Here is a 6,451-nt window from a genome sequence, read left to right as displayed (position 1 = left end):
ACCCACACTTGGAAACTCTGGATAGTCCAACAGGTATGGTATCATAGAAAATCATACTCCTTGAAGCTTTTAATCCAGGCTAGAAAATAAAGTTAATACAACAGTGCCATCTAGCGAATGACAAATGTCTCAAAAGGGCATGGATCCATCGCACATTTAAGATTCAGACATTTTACCCAAATAGATCCAGTGCAGAATAGGAATGGTATTAAATGAAGTTGCACTGTGTCATCATCAACCCTCAGAAAAGTCCCTCCATGTGATCTGATATTGCCAAATTCAGGGGGAAATCTTAATGTAGGCCGTGTAAACGGAATAAAGAAATTAGTAGAAATCCATGGTTTCCTCTAGAGTCAAATGTTAAATAACAAGAATCTAACACTAACTAGTGATAAGATCTGCAACAGATTCCTATCTCCTGATGCTGAGATCAACACCCTCTCTGGGACCCAAAGCTGATGGAAGCTCAGATACAGCCTCAGATACACCAGCAGCATATCCAGCTCTGTACTTAGTGTCAGGTGACCTAGGGCAAATGAAACCTCTCTGACCTTGTTTCTTCATCTGCAAAATGACAATGATGATATAATAATACCTATTGATGAGGGGTATTGTGAGGAACTTTAGGAAAAGCCTGTAACACAATGGTTTAGCACAATCAAAGGGAGTTCCTTCTTCTAGTCTGCCCCTTCTCCTTATCTGCTCATTTATCAAATGAGAACGAGACATCTAAGGATTCGTTCCTTTAGAAAGCCAGCATGCAAGTTTTTACTCAATAAATATTGAGGCCCTACAGTGTGCCAAGAACCATTCTAGGCTCAGAGGACAGGCAAGGCTCCTCCCTGGTGGAATTAACCTATAATAAGAAAGGATCCTGGAAGAAAATACTACAGAATCACAGCATACTGAAAGATTACGGTCTGCTTTACATGATGAGGAAGGAAAGCCTCTCAGAATAGATTTTGACTGAGTCGACCAGGGAAAGAGGGGAAGACAGACAGAAGCTGAAATGAAAGAATATACCTTGTGCTCTCCCGGAATACAGGAGGGAGCAGTCACCAGGCCACAGTCTAATCGAGTCACCCGGCAAAGAAGGGGAGCTGAAGGAAGAGGTGTTCATACCCCAAGACAAGTAGCCTCTGCCCTTGATGGAGCCTTCCACACCATTTTCCCCCAGCGCCTCTCTGTCACCATTCCAGGGATGGGGTTCCACCTCAGGACTGCCTCTGAGTGAGCCATGCTGCCAGATGAAAGAAATAAAAATGAGCCGAAATCAGGACGCCCCTCCAGCTTTCTTCCTCCTCCTCCCCCATTTCCCTCCGGGACCCTGAAGGTCTCTCCTCAGGTGGCTCAATGTTTCATACATGGCAGCAACATTCTCCGTATTCTGGTTTATCTGACTTGGGTATATTCCCAACCAAGAGGGCTGGTCTCCACTGCTCTTTGGCTTCGCACGTCACACAGCCAAATCGCAGCTGCCTGCAGAGAAGATCTGCCTGCCGGTAGATCTAAGTCAGTGCTTTCCAAAACTTTTAATTGTTCTCTAAAAAAAAAAATTTAAGCTCTATAATTCCACACTTTGGCTGGAAGATACAAATTTAAACAGGTTTCTTTTGGAAGGGTTTCTAAGTCCTCAATATCTTAATAAGAACGGTGAGTTTCCAATACAGTATATGCTATATTTCACAAAGTCATTTGGCAGCAAAACCCTTTCTGTGCAGATTTTCTCTCGGAAATACACTTTTAAAAATGCACTTTAAAAATTTCAGGTCTGCCTGATGCCGACTCTTGCACCAGACTTTGCTAGAATCGTCATGAGGCTTCGTGAAGCTTTTCCTAACGCATCACAGCTCCCCTTCGCTCACTTCCGTATCCGATTGACCAACATGCCCTGTCTCCTCACACAACTCTCTGTCACTATTTCTATCACAGCCTCTCTAACACTTTGGTGCCCTTAACTGATTTTATGTTTGTCTCTTTTTACTTTATTGTAGGCCCTGTTAGATCAGGAAACTTGCTTTACGTACAAGCTTCCCGGGAAACTCATGGAAACCCCTGGTGCTTGCACAATGCATGGCACACAGTAGATGTTCCACGTGGGCAGGGAGGGAGAAGGATGAGGCAGCACTGACCCTGATTAGAAACATCATAGTCCCAGTTCCACAATTTGCCTTTTGATCGATCACAACCTCTCTGAGCATCATTTCCTTCTACAGCCAAACAAGGCTGAAAACGTTTGCCCTGGCTTCCTCCTCGGACTGATAGAGAACTCTAATGAGATCAGTGCAAACTCAACTTAAAACTGGAAAGTACTAGGCCAATGGAAGATAGCATCGTCCTTAGTATCCAGCCAACATATCCCCTTCATGCCTTCTCCAAAGAGGCAAGAGTACCATGCCCACAGTGAGATGGCCTATTCCACCGTGCATATATTTTTAGCTAGAAAGATCCTCCCAGACACCAAAATAAAGCCTTTTCCTAAATCCTAACGCTTGGAATTTCTATAATGTAAGATAGATATTTCAATCCACACTAAATATAATTTAAAATACTTTAAAAGTGCACATTATTGGCTCCCTTCCTGAAATAAATTTGAAAGAGGAAGAATTGAGTCTTGAAAATGAGATTAAAAGAACTCTATATAGTTTTATCTTTTTGACAAAAGTGATTAAATTTTATTAATTAAAACAGGAGACCTATGATACATTCAGAATAAAACAATAGCAAAAGATAATGGCAGCAGCTAAATGTGCATAATACACAAACATATATTATTCTGATAATTGTGATTAAATGTTCCTCTCAAGATAACTGCTGTCTTCAATTTCCAACAATAAAATTAATTTTTCATTAAACACAGATCTATGCAATTGCTATTGCCATCTAATGGAGAAAGTGACCATCTTTTCCTCCACATTATATCTACCCGATAGTCAGTCCCTGTTAACCTGTCACTCTCCTCCCATGAAAAGTCCAGTCCCTTAATGTCCTGCTTCCTCTGTTCAAGGTCAGTTGGTAGAGGATTCTGTCCTATAACACGCACTGGCCTAACCACAGAAGGGCTCCCTGGACGTAATAAGCATGAGTCACGTCCTAGTGCTACATTATTCTTTGCTGTTCCCTGATGCTAATTCACACACTATTCAATTTGATAATTCAGGGTCCTTCTTTTTCCAGGAAACATGGATATGAATGAAGTCAGCCCCTTCATCTCACTGACTCCTTCTCAGAGACCATCATCAAAGGTCCGTAATGAAGGCATAAATTCAACAGGCTTCAATCTTCAGGTTGGAAGGCATAAAAAGTAATGTAGCCTTTTCAACTACACTCAAATAATTGAGTATTTTACCCTGAAGATAATGGGCCATTTCCACAAATGTCCTTCATCCTCTCATATAAACATCATAAGTTTTAACATGTTGTGATTTGTAATAATTCTGCAGTGTGTACTATCTCAGAGAACTAGATGTATTTATTCCTATATGCATTCTCTGATGTGTGGTCTGTCTTAAGTATTGCTCACAAAATTCACCAAATTAATTACATTTGTAAGGATTCTCCCAAATATGAGTTCTCTGCTGACCACCGAGGGCGCGCTTTTTCTTAAAAGTGTTTCCATGTTCACTGTATCTGTATACTTTCTGACCTGTATGAATTATCTCATTGCACCAGAAGTGTGGATACTTGATGAAAACTTGTACAACATTTACTACATTTGAAACATTGCTCTTCAAAATAAATCCTCTATGTTTCAGAGCTTTGATTTTCAGGTACAAGCACACATATTGCTTTGCATGGTTTCTCTCAAAGATGTACGCTGAGGAGTCTAGTGCATTGTGAGGCCTGGATAAAGCCACTGCTCATATGTTTGCAGGGTTTCTCTTCAATGGACTCTTTCCTGTTGCCTAATACTTGAAGTCAAGGAAATGTTTTGCCACATCCCTTGCATTTGTAAGGTACAACTTCAGTATGTCCCATCTTGTGATCTTTTGGTAAGATCCTTGCCACAAAGGTTACATTTATGAGGTTTCTCTCCAGGATAAATATTCTGATACCTAGTGACAAGTGACCAATAATAAGAAACTTAGCCATATTGATTGCATTCATAAGTATGAAGGATTTTGTGAACCCTCAGTTTAAGGCACAACCCAAAAGCTTTACCACATTCAGTGCTTCTGTAGTGTCCTGTCCACTATGGAAAATCTGATGATTGGTGAGATGTGAGCCCTGGGTAAAGGTATTTCCCATTCATGGCATTTATGAGGTAACAATCTCCAGAATCAATTCCGTGGTGGATGAATTCCTTGATTTCTCTCCAGTATGACTTTCTCAACGCAGCTAAGATGTGGAAACCTGTCAACACCGTTGCTTAAAGTCCCTCACCAATACAGATTCCCTGACAGTAAGTTAGCCTTGAAAGTACACTGAAGCACTTGTCACGCTCGTTATATTTGTAAGGTTTCTTTCCAGTATGAATTCTTTGGTAGAGCTTAATGTAGGAATTTTTACTAACGACCTTGAGACATTCATGAAAATTCCACTATTTCTACCTAGTATGGATTATCTGATGGTAAGTGAGGTTTTGCCATACTCATGACATGTGCATGGTTTCTCCTCTGTGTGAATCTCCCAGGACTTTAAAGTGTCAAGTTTGAATGAAGATCTTCCCACGTACATCACATGAAATATGGGTTTCCACTCTGTATTTATTACCTAATGTGTGGTGAGGATACAGATGTGAGTAAAGTCTTTTCAACACTCATTATTTTTCAAAGGTTTCTCTCTGGTATGAATTTTCTGATGAAGCAAAACAATGTTTTCGACTAAACACTTTGCCACACTCATTACCATTATAAGGTTTCTCTCCAGTATGAACGGTCTGATGACCTAAAAGATGTGAATTTTGACTAAAGACTTTCTCACATACATCACATTGATATGGCCTTGCTCCTGTGTGGGTTCTCTGATGTCTCATGAGGAATGAGGCATAACAAAAGGTTTTCCCACACTCGTTACATTTATAAGGTCTCTCTCCAGTATGAATTGTCTGATGAACTGAAAGATATGAACTTTGACCAAAGACTTTCCCACATACATCACATTTATATGGTTTTGTCCCTGTATGGATTATCTGATGTTTTTTGAGGAGTGAGGCATAATAAAAGGCTTTCCCACACTCATTACATTTGTAAGGTTTCTCTCCGGTATGAATTCTGTTATGAACTCTAAGGTCTTCCTTTCTACTAAAGACCTTCCCACACACATTACATTTGTAAGGTTCCTCTCCAGTATGAATTCTCTGATGAATTACATGGTATGAATTCTTGCTAAAGATTCTTCCACATACGTCACACTTATGTAATTTCTCTCTTGTATGGAGAATCTGAGGTCTATTGAGGTATGATACGTGCAGAAAGATTTTGCCACACTCATTACATTTGTAAGTTCTTTCCCTCTGTGATTTCTGATCTTGTGTCACTATTAAAGACTGCATATAATTACTCCCATGTATATTACAAATGTTCACTTGGACACAAGGGGAAATTCCCTGAAGTGGTGAAAATGAGGCACTACCCTTCACACTCTTGTCAGCTTGATTAATTTCATCAATTTTCTCTTCACTTTTACATATATGCAGTTCATCCAGAAAGCTTAATGGAAAACTATTTTCAACAGGCTTGATTCCTGCAACACTTCTTCCATTTTGATTTCTCTCATCAGCGAGATTATCATTTTGGTTTACTGGCATTCCTTTGCAATTTCTTTCCTCATCACTCTGCTGAGAATCAAATTCTCATATATTTTCCCGGATGACTCTGAGGTAAAAATGTTTCATTTCATTCCAGTTATGTCTTTGGAACATCAGTGTTTGGAATACTTCTCCCCTACCAGTGTTTGCTTTTAGTTGTAATTTCTTAATCACATGTATATGAGAGATATCAAGGGAGAGCAGGTTCCTGTAGGTCTCCAACATCACGTCCCTGTACAAGGCCCTCTGAGCAGGGTCCAGGCATTCCCACTCCTCCTGAGTGAATTCTATGGCCAAATCCTTAAATGTCAGTTGTCCCTGAGAAAGAGCCATTTCTGACTCCTTTTCTTTTCCCTTCCTCCTCTTCAGGGCTTCTTCCTCAGACAATAGGAGTCTTTAGAGGTCATCTGTAACAGCAACGTCTGGATTTACGTAGGGTGGGGGGCCGGCTGCTGGGACTTAAGGTTCGTAGAGATGCCCACACCAGAAGGTGGAGAAAGGTGGACCGCGCAGCACAGACTTAGGAGAAACTTACGCTTCCCAGTGTGACCTCTACTATAGTTTTTTTAAACAAAAACTAAGTTGGGAGCCACAAAGAGAAATGCCACTTTCTTCAGAATTTTATTTAAGGAAATATTCAGATTAAACTAGCCTTTATTGAATGCCTACTGAATAGAAAATGCACCTAACATTCTAAAGCAA

The 6,451-nt window shown here is 40.3% G+C and overlaps 1 pseudogene; it reads right to left on the bottom strand.

The window, feature by feature from the left end:
* Positions 1–4,713: 4,713 nt before the first annotated feature.
* LOC116748650 lies at positions 4,714–5,749 on the bottom strand (annotated as a pseudogene).
* Between the last annotated feature and the right edge of the window lie 702 nt (positions 5,750–6,451).

This window comes from Phocoena sinus, chromosome 2 (assembly GCF_008692025.1).
Source record: "Phocoena sinus isolate mPhoSin1 chromosome 2, mPhoSin1.pri, whole genome shotgun sequence".
NCBI classification, from domain to species: domain Eukaryota; kingdom Metazoa; phylum Chordata; class Mammalia; order Artiodactyla; family Phocoenidae; genus Phocoena; species Phocoena sinus.
Note: the sequence above shows the minus strand (reverse complement) of the source record. Positions and strands in the feature narration are given on the sequence as shown.